Source organism: Ornithodoros turicata, chromosome 1, assembly GCF_037126465.1.
Source record: "Ornithodoros turicata isolate Travis chromosome 1, ASM3712646v1, whole genome shotgun sequence".
Lineage (NCBI taxonomy): Eukaryota > Metazoa > Arthropoda > Arachnida > Ixodida > Argasidae > Ornithodoros > Ornithodoros turicata.
The window spans coordinates 17,509,890-17,535,186 of NC_088201.1; the positions used below are offsets into that span (position 1 = coordinate 17,509,890).

At 45.6% G+C, this 25,297-nt stretch overlaps 1 protein-coding gene and 1 long non-coding RNA gene across 6 annotated transcripts in view; one reads left to right on the plus strand and one right to left on the minus strand.

Annotated features, from left to right (window-relative positions):
- The window catches only part of LOC135397339 (uncharacterized), a 116,816-nt gene that overhangs the window by 48,199 nt on the left and 43,320 nt on the right, over window positions 1-25,297 (minus strand). Inside the window, exon 2 of the long non-coding RNA XR_010423631.1 lies at window positions 7,144-7,271. This is a non-coding gene — a long non-coding RNA (uncharacterized LOC135397339). The remainder of the gene's footprint in view (window positions 1-7,143; window positions 7,272-25,297) is intronic.
- LOC135397312 (uncharacterized) overlaps window positions 1-25,297 on the plus strand; it is an 80,578-nt gene that overhangs the window by 37,426 nt on the left and 17,855 nt on the right. The window lies entirely within an intron of this gene.

Here is a 25,297-nt window from a genome sequence, read left to right on the forward strand (position 1 = left end):
TGGACCGGTAATCCCGAAGATGTGGGTTCGATCCCTACAGCTGGCTAACCTTTTCAGTGACTTTCATCTTTCATAAGCTGTACGTTCATTCTATTCGCATCGGGACAGAAGAATTTTTTTTTGCGCAGATGACAACGACGAAACAGACGACAGTTTTGTCGTCTGCTTCGGAAACTGTCGAGGAGACAACAAGGAGTTGATCAGCCTCTTCCTCGGGTTCAACTAAATGCATTTGAATGATGCCGTGCTTCTTTTCGTTTCTTGTTTAATTGTATTTGTCAGAGAGCAGCTGTAGCTTGTCCATGTCACTTCATGAGGCAATGAAATTCATCCAAGTTCCTAACACGCATACAAAAGCAGAAGACGCGCCCCTCTCTCAAGCTTGGCCGTGGCACGGTACGTACATCCACATTGTACGAAACTCGGCAACACTTGTAAAACTTTTCTCTGCGGCTACCCTGAATTCGTAGATCACTGGTATACTTCAAAGGCAAAAACAACATAAAAAGAGGAAGACGCTGAATTCTCTCATATTGGTTGAGTCGGGAAAGCAGCAAAGAAATTTGTCAAGTTAAAAAAGAGGAACACGTGAATCCGTGGCATGGCAGTCCCATCGAACGCAGACCTCGCTGCGTCGACCAGGAACGCTTAAAGCGTCAGCCTGAGGTTGCAAGGAGATGTGGTGGGGTACCTCGAGTGGTACATCTCTAGGCTAACAGCTCGCGACGTGGGAAAATGCCTAGACTTCCCCAGACGCTCCCCGAAGGCTTCTTTAGGACGTGGCCGCATGCATGCGGAGCACGTAAGGCAGGAGGATTTATGATGCATTTATCCTCAGTGCATCGACGCTAAGAACAGAAGTACATGTGAAGTTTCCACCTATCATTCGGAATCTTGTAACCGGCTTAAAACAGTTTAACGCGAATAGTGACGTGTGTTTCGTTCCCAGTAGCGTATCAACTCGTGATCTTAATATCAGACATTGGGAGGAAACATTGTTGTAGCAGCACTGGATGCAGCTCACTGTACTGAGAATTTGATGTTCGTTTTTCAACGGGCATCAAGGACGTCTTATAATGGACGAATGGTTGGCCACTAATTACTACAGCCGCCATCATGGGGCTGTTTATTAATGAGCAACAAGCGGCTGCGCGATTAGAGCCTCCCATTCTGTAAGGCGCGGTTAAGCGGGAGATTAAAGCGCACTCTTGCGTATTTTCTCGCAACTAATGTGATGAATGTGCAGCACGTTTCACCTTACTGCGAACAGGTGATTTCTTTAATGTCAGACATTTTTCTCAAGTGTGACCAGCGATGTGAGGTCATCGACCACGAGGCTGGTTCTCTTTGATCAAAAGACTTTATTTGGGTAATCGTTATTTGGTTTAGCCAATACACTTTGTCAATTAATAAAGGCACGACGGGACATTTAGAGTACCCCTTGCGGTGATATGCCGCCGAAAATTTAACTTCAGTTGTCGCAGCTTGATTGAACATTGTGTATTGATTTGGCTTCAGCTGTTCTCGTATTTGCACATTTCCTATTTCGTACTTGCACATTGGACTCGGCTACCACTACGGAACCGTGTCCTTATAATTCACACGCACAGAAAAAATAATTAAACTGGTGTTGCATTCAAGTACTCGAGTAGAACAGCGCACCCGTACGTTATATCTGTAACAACGCTTCCAGCATTTTCTTTGGGCTCCGGCTAAAAAGTCTCGAAGTCGGATCCGTAATGGGAAAAGAGTGTCGTACTGCAAAGAGCACACAGACACACTCCACAACCCAGTAGACAGCTGACCGTGGACCTACAGCGCAACCATAATATGACATGATGAAACGCAGGGAATCCTACTCCCCAGAGGCCCATGTGACGCCATCGCGCTGTCCGAAGGTCAGTCAGCGAGCCAGTAGTCCCAGGAGCTTTCGCCGTCGTCCACCACTTTTCCACCCACCTGCTCGGAGGCGTAAATGATCGCATTTTGGCAGTGCAGTCACGAATCGACGATATAGTAGGCAGCGTAAAGCGGCCACTGAATGAACATTGTAGTTCCACTCCCATGGGTTTAGCAATGGTAGTACCTACATGCACTACAACTGCAGCAATACAGTCCATCAGTTGAAGGTAGGCGGATAAGCCCGCGGTGATTGATGGGTAAGGTAAAAAAAGGAACTGAGAGAGAAGTGCTACAAGAGGATTAAATTGTTATACTATATTATATGAGAAAATAACTGAAAAATTGACGTTGGCATCGGTTCTTGCACGAAAGGCAACAAAGACAACAAAGACACTACAAATCTTTTGAAAAAAAATATTTATACTACATACATTCGCTACTTGCCCTGTACATGCGCCACCTGTGTGTTATGTTTTTCGTTATTTCTCTTTTTCGGAATAGCAAGCTGGCAATAGCCTGGCTGACATTTCCTTTTTTTTCTTTTTTTTTCACTCTATTAAACATATCCCCCCCCCCCCCCCCCGTGTGTTGCTAGCCTTCGGTTTGAGCGCTTTTAATCCGGAATGTACAGGCCCAACTCGACGTCCTTACGTTTATCTGCATAATTGTACATCACACAATATTTAATGCACGAGATGAAACAGTTTGAGATTTGACAAACTTTTTGGAAATCTCTTAGCAAATAAATTTCTACAAGATTGGTCGACGTTCTTCGTTTCAACTATGACGAAGTTAAATAACACATAAGCTTGTATTAGTGGCCCGTAGTATTATCTCTTGAGAAACGATGGTTCCCCTGATGAGACAAATGAGTTCTGCAGATGTGACTCTTGTCGTTCTCTTATAACACAGGTGTAGTCTTCTGAATCTTCATCCCGAAGACAGGATGTCGTTCGATTTAGCGATTTTTCTGCGTTTTCCGATTCTTAGTGCCGTGGATGCTGCTGTTCGTGCGCCTTGTATTTTTGCATCTTGTGGTTGAGGTTGTTGATAAACAAAGTGCATTTGCAGTGCATGCGTGCGTAGGAGCTCTCATTAATGTTGATCTACAGGGCAGTCTCCCCTGAGCAGTCCTTCGTTGGTTCTTCCCTGGAACCTTGACCTGTGTCCCGTGCAGTAATTGATTTCGGCGTGTACCCGTAATAGCCGATCCCCAGAAGCAGGCAGTGGCGTCACAGCTTTTTTCAAGTATCGTTGTTATTTCTGTAGTGTTTCTGGCTCTGCGTGGGCGACCACCTGGGCGTTTCCTCAGAATGCAGGCATCATTCACACGGAAACGCGAGAAATAATTGAGAGTGCACGTATCTGTACACGTTGGCTTGGGTTTTGCTCAGTCGTGCACTTACGTACATGCGGAGTAGATTTCCCCCACCCCATTGATGATATACGGCATCTTGAGATAGGTTTGCAAGTAGCTTTATAGCATTCAAATAATATTCCAGTGCGTATTCCTATGCGATACTTTGTGACACTGTTTTATATATTACTGACAGTATTATTTTTTGTCAGGCCTCCAACTGGTACCTGAAGCACCCTGACCCCCAAGTTGACAGGGCTTCTTAGAAGCATTCAATGATATGTGCAGTACCGAAGAGTGGGGTTCGGTAGTTCCTTCTACCGTATTATTCCGTATTACCGTATTATTACCGTATTGTAGATGCATAGCACAGTGCTCGAAGGTGTGACACCGAACGGAAAACTGCTCTGACGTCGCAGGTTGTTAGAGGGTGCATGACATGCAGTTATGAGCGGCTGTTGCGGAGAAGACTTTCTCGTAAAATATGCGCATTTATGGATAACGCCCCTTCCCCGACACTTTTTACCATGTGTAACGGGGCGTTACACTCCGGGAAGTACAGTATGTTTCATGGTTCCGTCACCAAGAAGCTCGATGGGGTGTGCGAGTAACGAAAGCCATTAAATTGAAGGACGTATACCATAGTATGCTTCTCGAAATTCAGGATCGAAATACGCGCTATGGAGTGGCACACTGTCTCGATAAATGTAATAGTATATTACGCTGTGATGAGCGGGTTTCAGTCACGAAGCATCGCGCCGTCCAGTGCTATAGTTACCACACGCCCACGATGCAGCTGTCTTTTCTTGCTTTTCGCTGACTCGGAATCTTATTTGCCATCTATACGGACCTGGCAGCTTTGGGGGCTGGGAACTGTGTGTTCCGGGATCGGTTCCTATATAGTGTCCTCCGATATATTTTTCTTGTTTCGAGCTGTCAAACTACGCAAGCTCGGAAGCAGCACGTACATGAAAAAAATATCCTTAATTGTCTCCGTCACCGACCATTGTCATAACCTAGATAATTCTGTTTTCACACGCCACAAAAAACAGATGCCTTTTGAGCAACACTTGAAACTTATTCTCGAAGGTGTCACGTAGGGACATGGACAGTTTCACAGAAATCACTTTAGACTTTTCGAGATTCTATCACTTATAGTCCGACATTGCGGTTACGATTTCACCTCGGCCGACGGTCTATGATTTTTTTTTCCTATTCCAAAGGGTTGCTGTATAAAGTGCCTTTGATTATCACCTGGATGACTTGATGAGACACCCATGACTGCGTGACTCATTAAATACCAGAGCCAGCCTGTCTGTTCTCAAATAAAGCGAGAAATGAATAACATCACACCTTATCGGGACGCGATTTCCCTGTCATGCCTATACTGTTCGTTTTCTCAGAACAGTGGATAAGCGCGTCGCATAGAACAGTAGCAGATAAAGTGTTTAATCTTTGTAATAACTATCGGGCAACGTCTTTTCTGCACATATTCCACGCTAAAGTTGCGGGAGGCGAACAAATTATATACCATCGGATCAACGTAATAAATTATAATTACGTAAAACAAAACAAAAAAGCACACACGGCTAAAAATAACCACATAGTCATTCAAATCAGGCTGTCGTCGGGCTTCCACTATTTAAATAATAATATAATACTATTGATCTACTAATCTAATAATCGTGCTTTTTCCTTTGTTTGAATTTTCTGATATATAGGATATAGCTCGGCAGATGCCCAAGCATGTGACGACGGAGTAGTGCACACACGGGTTGATATGGGCTGCTTATTTGTAGTATTGCTTCCATTGTATGTTGAAGCCGCAACGGAAACGTAGCGTGTCCACTGGTGACTGAACTGTCACGTGCTTTCCACCGCTCGTGGGTGACGTCAGGATTGCATGTCTAGAGGGCTCTTCCGATTGGGTAAGATTAGATAGGAAAAAAAGAAAAAATAGGGACCTTAATCTACTCCACTACTCGTATTCTATTCTGACTGCCGCAATGAATCCGGTTCGCTTTGCAGCTTCCCAGCTGGATCAGTGTTTACACGCGAGCAGAGCTTCTCTGCCCGTAGTTTCAATGAAGAGTGTTCTCATCCCCATCTGCTTGCTTCAAGGGTGTGCGCTTGCCGTAAACCTAAGACGCTTACAAACTGTTTTCAATGACGATGACGATTTCAATGATGACGATGATGATATCCCAAGTTCACTATGGTAGCAGAGGTTCGTATTTTTCTGTTAATCGCATTTTCAGTGATTCCGTGTGTTGAAAAGAACAAGGAAAAAATGAGTCGGAGGACAGCACGAATAGGATTTTTTTTGTAAAAAAAAGTTAATTCCCTAGTATCCTCGTACAAGTAGTTTATCACTTATAAAACATTTTGTTGGTTTATTACTTTCCCTATCCTTGCTGTACGTGGCTCATTTATTCTTACTGCTGCATGCATTTTGATACACATACATACGTATCAATTAACGGGTTATAGTCAACCTTCGATTTGTAAACGGTTAACGTTCTTCGAAAATTTTTTCATAAATAGAGGTCTGTCATAAGGAAGGGCGATACATTTTGTCCCAGAGGGCACCGTTCCGGGGGAATTCGAAACTCGCGATAAACAGAGGGTTGCCTGTATTTACTGTTCAGAGTGTTCAGCGCATCGAGATGTTCTCAACTTGCTACCTTTCATTATTTACGCATATCGACAATCGGAGCTCGATGCATTTGGTAAGATTCTAGACTACAAACCCTTGCAAAGGATACCTGGTTCATATTGTTCCTGAAAGACGAAACTGTTTATTATTTTCATTTAAAATTATTCGTGCAACCAAAACGAATATTTAATACCCTAGCGCCAATGCTCTTGCTCACATCACGCGTCAATTCCTTAAAAGTATTACCTGCCTCTAGTGTGTCACGGTGAGTACTTCATGGGCATCATACGGATTCAAGGGTCCATAGCAAGCCAATGTGGTGTGTGTGTGTATGCGTGTGTGTGGAGGGGGATCTATTTATTTGGCAGGAAAAGTCAGCAAGAAAAAGACAGCTTGCTACTCCTTAGTAAAAACATCCTTAGTTAGCTATCAAGCTCCAGGGGCAGTCAAAGTCAGTCACCGAGACGATGTGCGGTCACCGATCTTGTGGGACCCCAATGTGGGACCCCATAATGTTAATGTGCTTAATGAGAGGTTGCCAGCGCGTAGATCCATTCAACAACAGGAAAACTGAATTTAAAAAAAACGTAAATTGATCGCACAACTTCTGCTGAGCGCACTGCAACTTAAAGTTCGTGTGGCACGAAACAGCCTTAATGAATAATTCTTTCCACGCCTATTCTTCAATATCCGGACAAATTAAATTTATATTAGTAATACCATTGGAGATAACACAAACATTTAGGCCTCCAACGCGTAGGAGTTGTCAATAGGCACGCCTGTTACAACGAATTAACATCCGATTTACTAATAAATCTCTCTGTTGCACATACAAGTAGACACTATTGCTCACCGCTCTTGTAAACAAAAAGCAAAAAAAAACGCACATACAAAAGTCCGCGAGAGGCCAGAACAGAAGCCTTCCCGTTGCATTTATTTATCAGCAGCAATGAGTGAGCAAAACAGGTTTGAGAACTACCGCCTTATTACGGTGGCTAATTTCTTTCATTTCCTTCGCATATCTTTCCGCTTACCCAAACAGACGACTTGACGTCGTACTCTGACCCGCTGCTGCTAAGCACACAGACGACGCGGGGTGGGTGCCCATTAGGAGAAAGGAGCCGCTCCGGCGTGCATTAATCAAAGTAGTGGAACGCCAGGAATGTTCCGCAAGAAGGAAGCCCTCCTAATATCCCCGTTTCGCCGTGAATGGATACGACTTACGTACTCTTCTCGAAAAGGCGCGAACCCAACGGAGCCGGTGGAAGACTTTCTTGCCTTTCATCGGTGTAGCCGCAACCATACATCCTGTATGCGTGATTTCGAGCACGTTTAATAAATCTTGACACTGTTAGCCTGAAACAAAAAAACGGGGAAGACCTGCCCTTAGGAATGAGTCAGATGCCAAACTCTGCCAATGCGGCAAATTTGGTGTGCAATCATCTGGACCAGTTTTATTTATGTTGTCGCTGCAGAAAACAAAATATTGGAAGCGTGTTTTCAATATTATATATATATACATATATTTTTTTTCCTGCTCTGAACATAGAACACAAAAACGTTTTTGCTGTACGTAACAATTTCCTAAGTTGCTAACTCGATGTTTTATAGGAAACTAACAGACAGCCATATGTCCCCATGGGTAACACCAGCTCGCGTGGCTCAGTGGCTAGCGTGCTGGCCATGTCACGTCGAGACTGGGAGGTACCCGGGTTCGAATCCGGTGGGCTGTCTGGGGTCGGTGCCGGCTGGGCTGTCTGGGGTTTTCCCTGGGTTTTCCCCAAACGTTGTCAGACATATGTCGGCACAGCTCCCTTAGAAGTCGGCCCAGGACGCACATGCCCCCAGGGTGTTAGTCGTGATGTTGTCCACCTCTGTGAGGCCGACAACGGCAAGCTCTTTCTGCACTACCACCACCACCACCCCATGTGTAACTTCGCTCTCTCTTTTTCTTTCCATTCTTCAACTACGGTTCAGTCTACTTTTAGTTCTACTACGGTGTTACAGAGGATCGTTAGGATATAGTCTGAAAAAAAAAAAATCACCTTCCCGAACAGAACAGCAAGACTCTTCCTTATTGTTTGGTTATTATTATGTACTATTATGTGATTATTTTTGTTTTGTGGATATGCAATACTTATTTAATGAACGCATGCCAAAATGGTGCAAAGAACTTTACTATGGCTATGCACGGCACCATGGTCAACACTCAATGTACTTCTGTCTACTTTCCGCAATGAAAACCTCCTTCCAAAGGTCCTTTGGTGAGTAAGAAGAGGCCATACACACGATAAGACGGAAGCCTGTTTACGGGCAGCACGAAATAGTGAGCAACCTACATTCTTCTCCTCCGAATCACACTGAGTAGGGCTTGACGTCACTATCAAGCAGGTGCGTGCCTTCAGATCTCGTGTGTCTCACGACTTCTTGAGCCATTCATGAGTTGTTCCTTTCGACTGTCTACGTACGCTCCCATGGCCAAGACTTCCACTTAACTGATTCACTGTGTCCATTAAATGTTTTCAGTTCAAGACTTAGCAAATACGTAGAGATTGTGTTAATACGTTAGTCCGAAATTCGATATCCAGATTGTAATCATAAAGGACAGCACTGAACCACAAAAATTCCTTAGTACTATGGAACTAAATCGCTTCTCGCCTGTCTTATCCCGCGTCTTCTTTTTCTCCTATTTTGTACGAAGTGGAGAAAACAATCTCCAAAAGACAGACGCAGCCTACAAAAATTCACGCGCCCGTGACAGTGTTGTTATCAATTTCGAGATAAATCTGACAATGTCAATATGTCTGTAATCACCGGTGGCACGGGCGTCGAAACACTTGAACGTCTCACATGATACGCCATTGTCTTTTCTTTTACCTGGTTCCTCACAGTGGCGGCAACTCACAGTCAGGGCCAGCTCAGCAGTTACAGGGACATAGTTACATCCGCACTTCCCACGGGGTCGCTCCAAGAGAGCGTACGGCATCTCGGCAGGAGTGTACGTAAACTCATTCTGATACTGATACAAACGGGTTTCATAAATCACGTCCCAATTGAGCGCCACACGAGATTTAGTTCTTTTTTGACCTGACCGCGGTAGCTAAACGAAATCCATTCAGAGCATATTACAAACCGACTGGCCTTGAAGAGAAGAGAGGAGCCACGCATTTTCCATATATTTTTGACAGGGATCGTCCGCTTTCTGGCAAACCTCCAAGGAAGTTGTAAAAAACGTCAGTCACGACTTATGCCAGGTAACATTTTTTCCTGCTGATGGGGGGGCTACTATACATTTGCCGACCGCCGTACTACCATGTCGCCTGGGGCATACTATATGCTCACTCATTGGGGGCCCATTGTTCTCACTCGACCACGGATCACTGCGACATTCCACGTTTCACATTACAAAAGGGTGAAGTCCTCCAGTAAGATTTGCACTCTTTGCCGCCTTTGCACTCTTGTTTTCTCCTTTCTCTGTCTCAGAACTCTCTTAATGGAAGCTTAAATAGTGGTTTCTGAATAACGGGATCTAAAATACTGCAGATGCTTTATTTCGTCACCACGTTGGAGATATCTTTTTGCAAACACGATTGGAAGAAAGTGCCAACGTGCTCGCTCATCTATCTCAGACACTAATAGACATACGCGCCTAATGTATTGATATTTTGTGGCAACCATATGCGACGAACCTACCGTGGGCAATTATTTTTCACACATAATGTACGGGTCCCGTCCGAAATGCCGGCCCTGGTTAAGTACATTATAAGTAAAAATAAAACTGGGGGGGGGGGGGGGGTAACCGTGCACTTTCGTTTCATTTCTGTAGTGCAAGCATCGCGTCCAATTCTTAATATTCGAGGACAAAGCAAGACCAGCTGCAGGGTCCCTTTCCAATTTTGTAAATATCTAGCTTCGCTCTAGTCGCGCCACATGACAGTATAAGACAGACATACAACTCAATTTCTAGGTGTTTTCGCACGTCCAAAAATGAAACGGAGAAACGCAACAAATTGTCTTTTCATTCACATCCCGTCGAGTCACAAAACTACAGGCATCCCGACCACAGCTGGAATCATTCAACGAATCATAGTGCAACAAATTCTAATGAGGATTTTTAAATTACTATCCTCTGCGATGTAACTGTCCATTGCACGTACCTCGAGCACGTTGACGTTTCATCACACATGCATCCTCTTCTGTTAGGCGTAACCTTACAAGACCAAAAAGGATGAAGACACGATTACCGGACTAGAACAGATCAGTAAGCCGAAGAACCTACTGCGGGCATCACCTTCTGTGTTTGTGCAGAGCTGCAAGGTCATTGCTATCGGTGAATCTGATGGATTACGGCTCGGTCAAAGTCAAGGCGCTGTGTTCCTCTCTCAAAAATATTCCACCGGCGGCAGTTCTGCAGTCCCCCTGTAGGCTGTGAGTGGCGCCTTTACACACCTCCCACTAACATGTCGGAGATGATGATGATGCTCGATGGGTGTATATATAATCACCCAGCCAATTCATTGTACTTTCTCTTTCATCGCTGCACGAGTATAGGGCACATGCCATGCGGCTGAAGGTGGTGCACGTTGAGGTCATCCGCAGTTTGTTTCCTTTCTTGGTTTTGGCCTCGTGCCATAAGAGACAATCTTGTCTTTGCATCATGGCGTTTCTACTCTCCGTGCTAATATGCTTCTTTTAGAAGCCTCTTTAAGAGTGGCATATTAGTATACCATTAGTTTTATACACCAGAATCAGTCATTGATAGAGATAAAGCCAATCCTTGGTAATACGATGATCCTATGCGACGCCTTGCTCGTGGGGCTATAATGTGCCTGTCTGCTTGAGTCCGTCTTAAAACCGCGAAGCACCTGTCGCTATAAGCGGGTGGGCCTTAAATATTTGTCAGGCAAAGATCTTTCTCCCATTTGAATGGGGAAATTCGCCACATGAGATGCGGCCCACTACTTTATGGGATAAGTTTGCAATGCGGCAATCCAGTCAACGCATTGGTGACAGCAACGCAAGAAACCAAGATGCTTGTTCCGGCGTCCTCCGCCGTTCCTGTTGCTTCCTTCTTTCTTCTTGTTTGATTACCATGTGGTTCTTTCTCGTTTGGTTTTCTACATCTTCTGCTCCTCTGAGCGGCAGCCCACAGCGTTGCCAACATATCCTCTCGTCGCCGCATCAGCGACAGAAGCACGATGTGCAGAACCGACAAGGACCGGTTACAAAGTCGACAGCGACTAGCGTTGTAGCGACACCACGGAGCCGTGGCGTAGCCAGACCTCCAAGATAGGGGGGGGGGGGGGGGGGGGGGGGGGGGGGGGGGGGCTCTATACGAAAACCCGCCCTGACGCTGATCCTGGGTGCGACAACACACAATACTTGTGTACACCGCAGCATGCAATGAGGTGGTGTCACGAGATTGGAAGGATTTTGAAAAGCTCATACTTTGGAAACCCTTCAAGTGTGCCGCTTAGATAGACGCCATGAACTGTAAGAACTTTCGCGATCGTCACACTGGTCCCCCCCCCCCCCCATATATTATTTTCTCCTCGGATTTGCACGATTTGCCTGGGTAGGTCAGTGGCAGGTAGGGGGGGCTCGGGCCCCCCCTAGCCCCCCCCGTGGCTACGCCACTGCCACGGAGTCATTCGGGCGGCGCGATTGAATGTGGCTTGACACAGACGGTGTGATAGTTCGGATGAGAAATTGGGACAGAGAATGCATAATTGCGCGCTACTAAAGCAGCTCGTGGGCGGAAAACACGTTTGTTATTCCATCAGCGCCTCTGCACTTTGAAGCACCTCGCAACTGCGAGATGGGAAAACCAGTTCTGTGGTCGCGCGTAAGCCGATAGTGCGTCGGCTCAGTTATTGCTGCTGATGATGCTGTTTATAGCCGCTTTCTGTTTGTTAATTGCTCTAAGTGGATAAAAATAGCACGCACATGGAGTGCTGTGATGTACAGCTTTATACACTGTTGTTCAGAAAATTGCCTTTGTACTGCCACACTTACATTTTTGAAAACTTGTCTTTCGATTGTTGTTCGTTCTGAAAGTCGCGGGAAGTGACATTCCGATTGTTCTTTCGTTTTGACGTTGTTACGTATTTGATGTATCTTTTATCGACGTAGTAGGTACGTGCAAAGAAGCAAGAGTAAAATAGGAAGCTCTCGTAAGGGCGCCCACAAAATCCTGGTTTCAAATGAAAATCTCGCGAACAGCGGCTCATGGAAAGCGCTACCGCATTACCATACAGCGCTACACGAGGACCCGGATCTTCAACTTGTTATTCCGTAAGGCGCTTTAAATGCGTCACTTGGCCCGTTATATGCCGCGGGCTCCTGCGAGAAGGCCTATCGCAACGTCTATTCGAAATCGCGGGAAAGCCAAAACGGTTTTCACGTGTGGCCGCGTGACGTTTAGAGTGCGCGAACTTTTAAAGATAACGATAACGATAACGCTTGGAGAATTCAAGATTGGGGGCCCTGTGATAACCAGCTGCGTACGAGGTCAACAGAAAGCCACCGAGGCTCTGACAATGCCATCGTCAATACCTTTTCGAGATGAAACATGTAACCTAACATCAGTTTCTTTTCCTTCATCACAAATTCCCGCATTTCTGTCTCTCTCGTTTTTGTTGTACTCAGCCTACATAGACTGAGTTAAGAATCATAGGCACTTGGAATCGCAGAGTACTGTAATACTACCAACTTTCCCATTCCCTACTCCGACGTATTTGTCTTCGCAGGAAGTTCGTTTTATTTTCGCACTTTTTCTCGTTAGCCTTATGATTTTCCTGACTTTTGAACGCCAGAGGGAACGTTCGAGTTGCTAACATTCGTTGCACTGTGTACGTATGCACACTGTACTGGGAGAGCACACCGTCGGAATGCGCGCGTAGAGTACACAAAAATTCCGAACACTCCAAATTCTTATCATACAGCTCTGCGAGAATTTCTCAAAACGTGACCCCCCCCGAACGTGCGCCAGAGTCACCTCAGTTCTCCAGACGATGTACAAAAGGTGAGGGCGCTGGTGTCCGTATCCGCAGGTATACGCGACTCCGAAATAAGAAATAAATGCCACTCATTAGCTCTGTTCACCCATCATTGTGCGAAAACACTAATCGAAACAGAGGCATGGAAACACGACGAAGGTCACGCGAACAAACAGCGGATACTATGACGTACACGTAGAACATGTGCACGCGCTAGCGCGTTCTACGACTTTTTTTGTTTCATTCCCCCTAAGCGGACGATTCGAGGATGCACGTGCGAACCGTCGGCAGATTCCGACGAAATAGCTTTGTATCTTCCCTATTTGTTGTCCTTGTGGCCCTGTGGGAGGTTCACTGAACGAAGTAGCGTGAATTACATATGTCTTACTCAGCCACGTCACACGTTGCGCTGCACTCTGAGAATAGGTGGTCGTTACAAAAGGGTGTCACGGTTACTTATGCCAAACTCCCACTCTTCCCAATATTACACGTTGTTGTGTGCATTCATTTTCAACTCGTCGTGGCCCCTCGTTCAGTGAATCTTTTTCTCTTTTCGCGTTCTTCCCCCCAGGGTCAAAAACGTGTTGATTTAACTCCTTGTCGTTTTATTACCTCGTAGATTTTTCGTAGAAAACAATGCGCTACCACACTGCGAAGTTGCTTTTCTTCTATAGTTGTGTCGCCTGTTTTCCCGGTTTGCAACCGATGGTACTTCTTTGATTCTTTCTCCATCGTGTTTGGTTTTCCCTCTCGTACTCGTAACTGTATGTTGTTTGACTTTTTGTATGAACCGTATTTAGCATGTACACTGTTGTGGTATTCACCTAATGGACATGCGTGGTTCTTTGACGCACCTCCCTTGAAAGGGGGGGGGGGATTTATTGGCAGAAAAAAAAAAGCGGGAAAAGGAAAGATAAAAGGGGAAAAGTCAGCCCTGCAGCACGCCTTGAAACGGGGTAATAAGATGTGCTCAAATAAATGGACAATTTTTGGAATTTTGAAGCAGAATTCTGTGCGTGAAGTGGTTGGAAACATTTCACTTCTTTTCAGCTTGTCTAAACACTGTTGCTGTACAGCTGTAGATTTGTTTATTTCGTAACCGTAACGTGTGCAATCGCTGCGAGACCGATCGACTATCGATTACGGTCTTCGTCCAATGTCTCCATTTACTCACCTCACAAAGGGCTCCTCTACTCCTGCCACATATTTTATCTCGTTTGAGGTTCGCGAATGAAGCAGCTCCTTCGTTAAACCGAGTAGGTCATTTTAATGGCGAGTAAAAGTGTTCTGACAGTGTTGAAGACGGACAGATTTACGAACGATCGCGCGGTACCTGTTCCACCGCGGAGGCGAGGAGACTTCAACAGGCTGTAATTTGCTCTCATCAAAAAGATGGCCTGCTCGTCTTTTCTGGAAGCGCTCCAATTTATAGGGCTGACGCTGTTGCTGGAGAAAGGACCGGTCGGTAATTACGAGCTATAATCCTTCTTGAATAGCGTTCTGTCTTGTGCAAGTTCAATGCATTATGTACTCCGCCTTGGAATGTTACACCTGCGCGACTGTGATTTGCCTATGGTTATAGTAACTGATTTTGGGCGACTTGACGTGACTGAAAAAAACAAAAAACAACATGATTTGCAACTTCCCGTGACTAAAGCTACTGTGTTACAAATTAGATTGCTTCATCTAAAACAAAAAATACAGCTGACTAAAGCTGTCGCAACGGTGCGCCATCCAGACTTGCAAAACGTGCAGAAATGCGGTGCTCATACCACGTCATGCTACGTCATCGGGCACAAACGAAAACGTTGCAAAAAAAGCCCGAGAGGACTGCTCAGCTCCTCTACCATGAGAGGACACCAATACCGCCCTTGTGGTCTCCATGCATGTTTATTCTACAGGGTGTTTCTTTTTTTTTAATTCCACGTTAGCGCCGCGAAGCAACTGTAGCTATAAGCGGCGTGCAGATGTGGACAGATGGAGAGAGGACAGCAAGAAGGAGTAGGGGACAGGGGGGTTGGTATGCGTCCTGGGCCGACCTCAAGGGGAACTGTGTCGACATTCGCCTGGAAAGTCTGTCGGAGAATCCAGGGAAAACCTCAGACAGAACAGCCGGTGGTAGGATTCGAACCCACCACCTCCCAGTCTTCAGCACGATCTCGGCTACCACCAACGAGGCAGTTTTCTCACAAACCAGATACTATGATCATGCATGTCAACGAGACCTGGTGACTTCTGTGAGCGTCGAGCGTCAATGCTGCTGATAGACGACAAGGGGAGACCTTGCACAGAAAGCAGTGAATCAAATCGAATTAGGCGAGAACACGGAAAAAGGCGAGGGCGACCGGCCCTTATTAATCACGCCAAATTACGATTACCGCTAAGCGCTCGTGGGCGAACTTCACTCATCTGGACATCGAGGGCATGCGCCAGATGTGAACCGTGTGCTATTAGGCAGAACGTACCGACTCGTGGCGACTGGATCGCGTGACTCGCAACCTTCTCCCCGCTCCTTAAGGACTATCATGGCACTGAAAAAGAAGTTGAAACGTATGAGAAATGGAAAACTAAAAGTTGTTGATGGCAGACACTACCTCTTGCTGAGTCATTCTTTTCACAGTTTGGTACTGCATTCGTTAGACAGGGTGTTCTTCTTCTTCTTCTTTTAGCCTTTCCAGAATTTTTATACAAAAGCTATGAGAGCAGCATACATGTAGTTTTTGCAGTGGAGTTCAACGGTCAGGCGGACATCCTCTCGAAGAAAGTGTGCAACTACAAGAAGACTAATTACCTAAAATTCATTATCTGACCTTTTAATTAGATGATTTCGGGCAAAAGCGAGCAGATTGAGAGACTATCCTAGTTGCAAGCCATTTCACGTCTAAAAAATCCTCAAATACGCACGTGTGTTAAAATATCCATCCCCGAAGTTTGATACGCAAATGAGCCGAAACCGAAACCGCGGCGACCGGGAACGCAGGGAGCACAGCGCTCATTTGACGTCAGCGGGTCACGTGATTTGGAGCGATGGAGATGATTGGAGTAGGTGCCGCTCAGCTGGCCAGATAAACCGCTTTCCGGCCCAGATAAGCCTCCGTCGGCGAGGGTGATGCGCTCCCCAGGCGCGCTTTTGCGATTTCGGCTTATTTGCATACCGAAATTCAGCGATGGATATTTCATGACGAGGGCTCTTTTCTCAATTTTTAAAAGATTGAATGGATTTCAACGGGAATTGTCCCCCGTTCTGTCATCTCGATTTTGCATGAAATTCCGTAATTAAAGTTATTTAATGAATTTCAGGTAATTAGTCATCTTGTACTTACATACTCTCTTCCAGAGGATGTCCGCCAGGCCGTAGAACTCAACTGCAAAAACGACATCTATGCTGCTCTCATAGCTTTTTTATAAAAATTCTGTAAAGGCTAAAAAAAAAACACACCCTGTATAGCTTTCTTTTCACGACTCTTCCCTCTCTTTCTTGTGTTATCGAAGAGTGATTTCATGTCGAGATACTATTTGAAACAAACTCTTAAAAATCGAACTGCGCGTTTTTGACCGTGGACGTCAATACTGTATATCAGAGGCATGTCACGACAAACTACAACAGCCAGAGGGGTTCCAAGAGCAAAACTGTAGGTGGATCCCTTAAATTTTATGAGTCGGAAATAAAATGCTCGTAAAGCGGCAGACGGTCGCGTTCAAAGCCTTTGACACGAGTTTATTCTCGGATGATTGCGGGCTTTACGAAATATACGTGTTTATCGGAGACAACTTGTAAACTTGGAGTGGGTGGAGAAACGTCGCCAGAACGCCGTTCTTACCAGTGTATCTATCTTTTTCTTTTTTTAATTGGACAGTGGAATCCTTCTTATACGATTCCCAACGATATGGTATATGATTTCCATCTTGAGTGTCGCCGGAGCAAGCTTTATCGTGTCGAACGAAAGCCATCGCAAGGCGAGATGGGGTATTTTGGTTGGGTCTCAGACGTGCCAGGATACCGATACCGCATGGACACAGGTTGCAGAGGGCATGATGTATTTCTACAAGCACCCCCCCTCCCCCATCTATCTTTACATTTGTTGTTAGCACACAACGGTGATTCTGCTGTGCTAAGTTGTTAGTATTAGTATGCTCTAACCCCACCCACACAACGCATGAACAAAAATAAGAAAAGGAAATTGACTGCGTCAGTAAGCAGGTGGACGAAGGGACGAGAGTACATACAAGAAACACTGGCGGGTCTCCTTTTTACCTGAGAAATGTACAACTTATAATATGACCGTAATAAAGGGTTCTCTTAATTTGGACCGTATACTCCCCTATACTTGGATAAAAGTATAGCAATATCCTGTCTCAGTTTATTATCACTAGGGTCTGAACTTTTTCAAAATCTCTGTTTAGTTCAATGCGATTATACACTCTCTCTTGCCTCGAAACAACAAGGCTTTTATGTTCCAGCATCGACAAATCCAAGTTTAAAAAAAAAAAAAAAACTCGAAGCTGTTGTCGCTGAACTACACGTTAACCTCCATACGTTTGGCTTCATTTTCCCACACATTTGGTGACGAACCCTGTAACACTCCTTTGCACAACGATGAGACCTTCATCAACGCTGTTCCATGATACCTTTGCTGTGGTTCGCTCTTTTGCTGTTCCACAACTTCGGTACGTGATTCACTCTCCTCCTTCGTATGTACGTATTTATTTCCGTTTTGGCCCAAGAGCAACGCTAATGGATCGCACTGTCGATTTCTCGAGACAAAAATAATAACAGAAGTAGTGCCAGCAACAGTAGCGGAATACTTCAAGGCAAGCCCGTCGCTAAAACCGGCTCTCAGAAACTCCCAGCGGTTACTCCACCAGCGTTACGTCGTTGCTTCATAACTGACTGAAACGTTCCACCGACGCCAGAATATCGCTTCGTCGACCCATTGCCAGCCAGCGCGGGGGATTCTCATCACTTGCAGACACCTCAAGGGATGGTTCGTATCGTGACGTGGCCCTCTTTTCCGAGAAGGCGGTGCGACGTCAAGCCGACGTAACTGGGGATACCCCAGAGAGTATGTGAACAGTAACCGCGCAAAATTTGAATGATTGACGTCGCATTGCAGTCGCTGTTCGCCCTTGGTGAAATCGATGCTCCCAAATGACTTACCCACGCAAATTAGATGCGTCCATTACCGACTGCGTTTACGGAAGTGCCCACTGGAACCGTACGTGTCCGGGTGTGGGCGAACACTCTGCTGCCTCGACTCAGACCTGCAATGCTAACCGCGAACGTATTGCAGGTAATACTGGTACTTGGCGAAATGGCTTAATTCCAACACGTTACAACTGAACCCGACCTTCGGCCAATGGGCGATAAATGTCAGAGCTTGGCTTTCGCGTGAAAGCCTTTGCTTCACCGGTTGTGCAAGATTGGAAGGGATGTCACGGTTCCGTATAGCTGCAGTTTACTGCAGTGCAGAAGAAACATTGTGTGGAAGGCGTTATATCAGCATAAATTACCTGAAAAGAAAAACACGCACATCACACAAACTGCATCTTCTACCGCATGCGTATATAGCGGTATAATATGCATAGTGAAATATAGACTAGTATGCACATACCCAGCGTTTTAAAAACAAAAAAGAACCACGGTGGATATTGTCTGTGATGAGTGACTCTTGGTCAAACGATGTGACCGAATGCTCAACAAATGAAGACAGGTCACTCCGCTTACAGACTCTTAATTCTTTTTCCAGCATGTTATGATCGTGTCGACTATGATCAGATAAGCTGGTTAGGGTGGTCCCCTCATTCACAGCATTGTGCACATGGAATTAATTTGATTGGCAGCCTGTGTCACGCCAAACGTGTGAACATGACATTATCACCTCATCCTTCCAGTCGCCAAGGATTCGCACTGCATTGCACATTAGGGTCCCAGTTTTGTTCACTGCCCTACCGTAGAAGCGTTTCCGTTGTTACAGTGTCACGCATTAATTACCCATTGTGTTGCTCGGCTTAGAAACACAGGTGGAATAAATATTAACGAATAACATCAGGTACGCTTCGTGCGGTTATCATAATCACACGCGGCAGAGCACGTGCTCTGCACAATCTAACAACATCAGCAGTAACACCTTATTTTGACGATGATGATTGAGACGTTTTATCGCGACAGGTATTATTTCCTTCCAATGAAATCAAGTTACGAAAGAACGATCTGGATCTTGAAAGAAGATACGTCATAGTTTACGTCATGTTTATGTCCGACGCATTCGTGACACTCTCCGCCAGTATGCTGTGTAGTGGGAAGTCAGGCTTAAAAACATAATTAATCTGCAACGCAATTTTTCATTTGCTTGTCGTGTAGTACTGCAATATTATCTTTCTTCGTTGGTTATTGGGCGCTTCTGTGTATACTAAGTAAACATAAATGTCACGTCACGCGACCCCTGAAGCTTCCCCTGGGCACTTGCCTAAGTCTGCCGAAGGACGAACTCCTTGTAATCCGCAATTATTTTACCGTATCGTTTAACATAACGATGTTATAAGGCTGGAAGTGAGGACGAAGCATATATATATATATAGTATGCGTGGAAGCATTCAAAAATGCAAGCTACAGAAAGGCGTGTAACGCCTGTGATATCTGTGTTCGGGACATTAGCTGTCATGAAATTTGAAGGCCATGTGTTGTTTTGCGTCTTGAGTGATCACATGTGTTTGGGGGGGGGGGGGGGGGCGTATCGCGTTCGTCTCTATTAAAGGAAGCACTCTCGTGCGCCCGGTTGCTTTTCTGGCGGCAGTGCTAGCCGCGTACATGCAACTATCTTCTCATGCAAGTGCATCCAATAAAGCTTGGCTCTGTGCAACTAGACGTCATCCTGTCGTGAAACACTACATAATGGCGACGAAGATGGGATTCGAAGACTGGTGCCATGACGTCTGAAGAACAGAAGTCCTCCGGAATATCATCAGCTGCGTCTATGTCTACAAGCAGCGCTCACAGAGCCATGGTGCTAATAGGGCATGTAGAGCCTTTCGACGAATCTATTTCTCATTGGCCCTCATATGAAGAGCGGTTAAAGTCATTTCTTCGTGTCAACCGAATCCCCGACAATGACCATGTTGACGCCTTTTTGAGCATTGGGGGAGGAAAAACGTCCGAGCTGTTGAAGAACCTGTGTTCGCCGGAACTGCCCGCTTCCAAGACTCTGGACGAGTTGCTAAAATTGCTTAGAGACCATTTGTCTCAGAGACCCTCCGTTATTGCTGAACGTGCAAGATTTCATAACCGGTCACAGCAAGAGAATGAGACGATGGCCGAATTTGTTGCGGAGCTAAAACACCTGGTGGAACACTGTGATTTTGGGAGTGTGCTAGACGAAATACTTCGGGACCGATTTGTGGCAGGACTTCTACGAGTAGATATTCAGAAATCTTTGTTCACGGAGGACGATTCTTTAAGCTTTAAGAAAGCCATAGAGAAAGCATTTTCTCTGGAACGTGCAACGAGAAATGCTGCTGAATGCCACGTTAGAATGTGATGTGATGTGAATAAAGAAAAAAATGGGGATGTTAGTTTCGACGAAGTCAAACTGGCTACCCCAGTACACTTAATATAGAAAGTTCAAACCGATGATGAGATGATGAAAACACAAAGAGATGATGTCCAGAGACGAACAGAGATGATAATGGAGTTCAATAGGTCAAAAGTTCAAGAGCTGCGCCCAAGTGAGAGTAAAGTGGCGGAATCGCCGGGGGCACACAGGACACATCACACATTCACCGTGTCATAGGATGTCCATAAGCCCGGTTGCATGCAAAAAGGCTTCAAGTGCCCTTAGGGCCTTGTCGGACGAAGGAGGACCTAACAGTTTCGTGATGTCGAAGGCTCGGGAGTCCACACGAGAGAGGCTTGTCCCTAATGTCCTTCGGGCATCGACGTATTTCTGACACCTGAGAAGGATGTGTTCTACATCCTCTACAACGCCACACTCACTACAGTTAGGAGAAAGCCACGTTAGAAAGCCAAATTCGTTTGAGTCAGGACTACAGAAATTCAGCGCTCACAAAGATGCCAGTGTGAAGAGTACATGCCATCGTTGTGGTTCTGAAAGGCATGCAGCCCACCAATGTTCGTTCAAAAACGCAACATGCTTCAAGTGTCGAAAAATTGGGCATATAGCGGGCTGCATGTGCGAGTGTAAAACGTCAAAATAATCAACATAAGCGTACAAGTCGGAACACGCTTAAGAAGTTGTCGCCTAATCCGGGAACCACGCAAACTGTATTGAAGTCTTTAAACAGCATGAAAGGTCCAGAACCTATTTCGTTTGACATGGAAATCGAACGAGTGCCTTCGCGTATGGAGTTGGCCACGGGAGCTGCTGTCTCCGTTATCTCGTGGAAAGATATCAAGCAAAAGTTTCCAAGTTTAAAGTTACTTCAAACGTCGTTGCAACTGAAAACGTACACCGGAGAAACAGTGATTCCTTGCGGTTTAGTTAACGTCCGTGTTAATCACAAGGACTTTCAAGGTGTCCTTCCATTGCACGTGCTACCCCAAGCGATTATTAATCTGCAGAGGCTGGTTACGGCAAGTTCGTCTTGAATGGCAAAGTTTACATCAAGTGAAAGTTGCTGAAAACAGAAGCGTGGCGCACCTTCTGCAAAATTTCAACCACATCTTTTCCGATGATGTGGGATTGATAACGAATGACTGCGCTACACTAATTTTGAAGCCAGATGCGACCCCACGTTTTGTGAAAGCAAGAAATGGAATGATTGATAAAGAATGACGTTTGGACTCCAGTACAGACAAGCGAATACGCGACACCGATCGTACCCGTCGTAAAGGAAGTAGGGCTCGGGATCTAACACGTTTTTCCGATTTTCGTTTAAAACGTTTCTGTTTAAACGTTTTATACGCAGTTTAGATTCACGTATAGTCTGGGAAAAGTTTCCTTGTGAAACGTTTAAAGGTTTGTTAATGTGAAACGTTTAAGCGTTTTGTTAAATCGAAGCGGTGGAACGTTATGTCAAGGTGAAGCGTTTAAACGTCTTGCTAATACGAAACGCAACGCCTTTCGAAACGGATAGCCATTTAAGCAACTTCTTATCTTTATTAATGGGAAACATGGACACGCCAGGCATTACGGGGACAGAGACAGAAGTTGTCCCCGTTATGCCTGGCGCGTCCATGGTTCCCATCAGTAATTACCAACTACGCCAGTTTCTCACTGTCCTGTAAGTAGCTTATTACTTCAGTTCATATTTGTCTTCTAAGCCCCCCCCCCCCCCCTATCAGTATTCATTTTCGTCGTACAGTTCATTATGAACCGACATGTTTCGCTACAGTTTTAAACATGTCGAGCTCGTAATGTCGGTGATGACGTTTTAATCATTTGGGTAGTTTATACTAAAATTCCGTATTTACCTTCTTTACGCAAGTAGTATTTTGGTGGAAAGACCAACGCTGAAGATTGTCACCTTGAATGACTACTTTATCCTGAAGCATGTAACCTGCTCTTTCCTACTGGTTCCCACTGTTGCACTCTAAAACCAGAACGTTTGCCAATTACGCGTTAAGAACCAATCACTGTCCCGAATGATATCATTCTTGCGCCAGAGTGGGAAAAAAGGGATGAGCACGACTTCTGGGGCATGATGCGCTGACGCGAATTCCCACAAAGAGCCGTACACCTCCCGTTATGAACAAATTGGGATGGAGAAAAGGATAACACCCAGAATTATAATTCTGCCGGACGATGTCGATGAGATAAAGCTCCGTTTTTGGAGTGTCAGCGATCCCAATGCCATGAGTGCACGCGGAGCGGAGTTCGGTGTACGCTGCGAACGGTGTCGTGGCAACGCTCTATTAACCACCAAGAAACGGAATAAAACGCGCCCTGCGCTGTGACTGTTCTTTATTAAACATAAGACTGTCACAAATGAGCGAGACAAAGTAGCATGTCACTTTAACGATACCCTGCACTGTCTTTCAAGGAAAGTAAGCTGTAGTGTTTAGAGGAGGAAAGAAAACGATTAAACGTCTCCTAAGAAAACGTTTATATATGTATACGTGCCGCTGTACGTTTATGCGAACGAAAACTTGAAACGTATCCTGGGAAAACGTTTAAATACGTATACATGCTGTTGAACGTATATCTAACAGAACACGTTTAAACATGTTTTAAGAACATTTAATCTGTGAAACGTGTCACAAAACGTAAGAAAACGTTTAAACGTTTTGACGTTTAAACGTTTAACATAGAGCTCGAAAAGAAAGACGGTGGCATACGTCTCTGTGGAGACTATAAGGTTACACTAAATCCTCAACTAGTAGCAGAGAGCTACCCGCTGTCTCGAATAGACGAAATGCTTGCTGCGTTAGCCGGTGGAAGGTGCTACAGTCGACCCCCGTTTATCCGGACTTCATTTATCCGGATCCCGCGGTATCCGGACAAAAGGCACGGGAACGGATTTTCCTCCATGTATTTTGTTCTCGTTTATCCGGACTTCAGCTTCCGGACTCGGACAAGAATTCCAGGGAACGAAAGTCGAAAACTCTTGTAATCCAGCTTCAGTTATCCGGACTACCGTGAGTAAGAGGAGACGCTGACCCCGCTTCGTCACCCTTTTCACTGTGTTGGGGTTATTCCCGTCACACGTCAGGGACCAACATTCCTCCGTAGGGGAGACAACCGTGCACGATGACCCCCTTTTCTATTTGTGTGCGTTGGGTCACGTTGACCAGTCGAGTCATTTGGAAATATCTCTAGCAACTGTCCGGTTCTAGAGGGGAAAGCTCCAACCCGAGGGCCTGCTGGTTACGGCCCGTTGGCCGATGAAGACATTCCCCTAGCTGAGCTGCGATCCCTGATGCAGAGGCTCACTGCGACTGCCGTAGATGATGCTGCGGTTTCTGACTACGTTGACGTTGATAAGGATGATGACGCGTGTGCAGCTATGACTGATGACGGTGTGATTGCTGCTGTTGCCTCCGATGATGTGCAGTAAGACGGTGCCGATGGCGCCAGTGAGAAACAAGGCTCCGACATTGACACTTTGCGTCCGCACTGACATTCTTCGAGCAGCGTGAACAGCGTGGCTCAACTCTATGCAAATAGCAAAAGTTTGCAGGAATCGAGTGCCTACGCTACTATGTAACAGCTGTCATTGACGAGATTTCTGTGTTTTAATTAAACCTTGCTCTGTAGGACGTTTCTATTCGGTCGTTTCATTTATCCGGATGCCCCGGTATCCGGACGATTTCGCCGGGAACGGCACCGTCCGGATAAACGGGGGTCGACTGTACTCAAAAATCGACCTCAGTCAGAGTTATTATTACCAAGTTGTGATGAGTGAACAATCTAAACGTCTTCTTACTGTGAACACACACAAAGGTTTATTTGCGGTCAACCGCCTGCCCTTCGGTGTGGTGTCTGCGCCAGCGCTTTTTCAGCGAATTATGGACAACATGCTAAAAGGATTGAACGACGTCGTTTGCTATTTAGATGATATATTTGTCATGGGAAGAACGCAAGAGGAGCATTCGAAAAACTTGGAACATGTTCAGCGTTTGAGCGACAGAGGTGTTAAAATAAACAAAAGCAAGTGCGAATTCGTGAAGTCAGAACTGTGCTTTTTGGGTCACATCATTGGCGCGAACGGTACGTGTTTCGACATCACCGGAAAAGATAAAGCAATTGTAGACGTTCCAGTGCCAGAAAATCGCAAGCAACTTCGTTCGTTCTTAGGGATGGTAACTTTCTACGCAAAGTTCATCCAGGGACTATCACATCCCCCCCCCCCCCCCAGGAAAAAAAAACCCGCCCTTCAAAGCAATCGCCACATTACTCGATGCCTCAAGTACTAAACAAACAACGATGCAGCTCTGCATTTGATGACGGTACAATGATGGTTGGTTGCCGCTATTACGAAATGTGAAAGGTCAACTGTACACCTCAAGCTGTGCATTAGGGTGGCGTTGAACTGTTGATCCACGCCAGCGTTCGTCACTCCTACTCTTCAGCGATTGGGCCCAGACAAGTAGAACAGAAGGCATCTTGTTAATGATGCTCGATCAAGTCCACCTGAAGGCTCTACGTAAAAGGGGTGGAGTGCTTACGTGAGTGGGATTCTGGAAGAAACACCACGATCGCCCGCGGCTTAAGAGGTAGACGGAGGCAGATTGGTAGGTACAGAAGAATGAAGGGGGGTTGCCTGGCAGCTTTTCGAGACTGCTTGGTGCTGCCGGTAGCTCCAGGCTAGAAATACAGGCGCGAGGAGGGAGAAAAATCGACTCTACCCCGTTTAAATGTGTGTGTATATATATATACGTATACATGGTCTACGAGGATACATAGACGTATGACTTGGTATCGCCCTCGA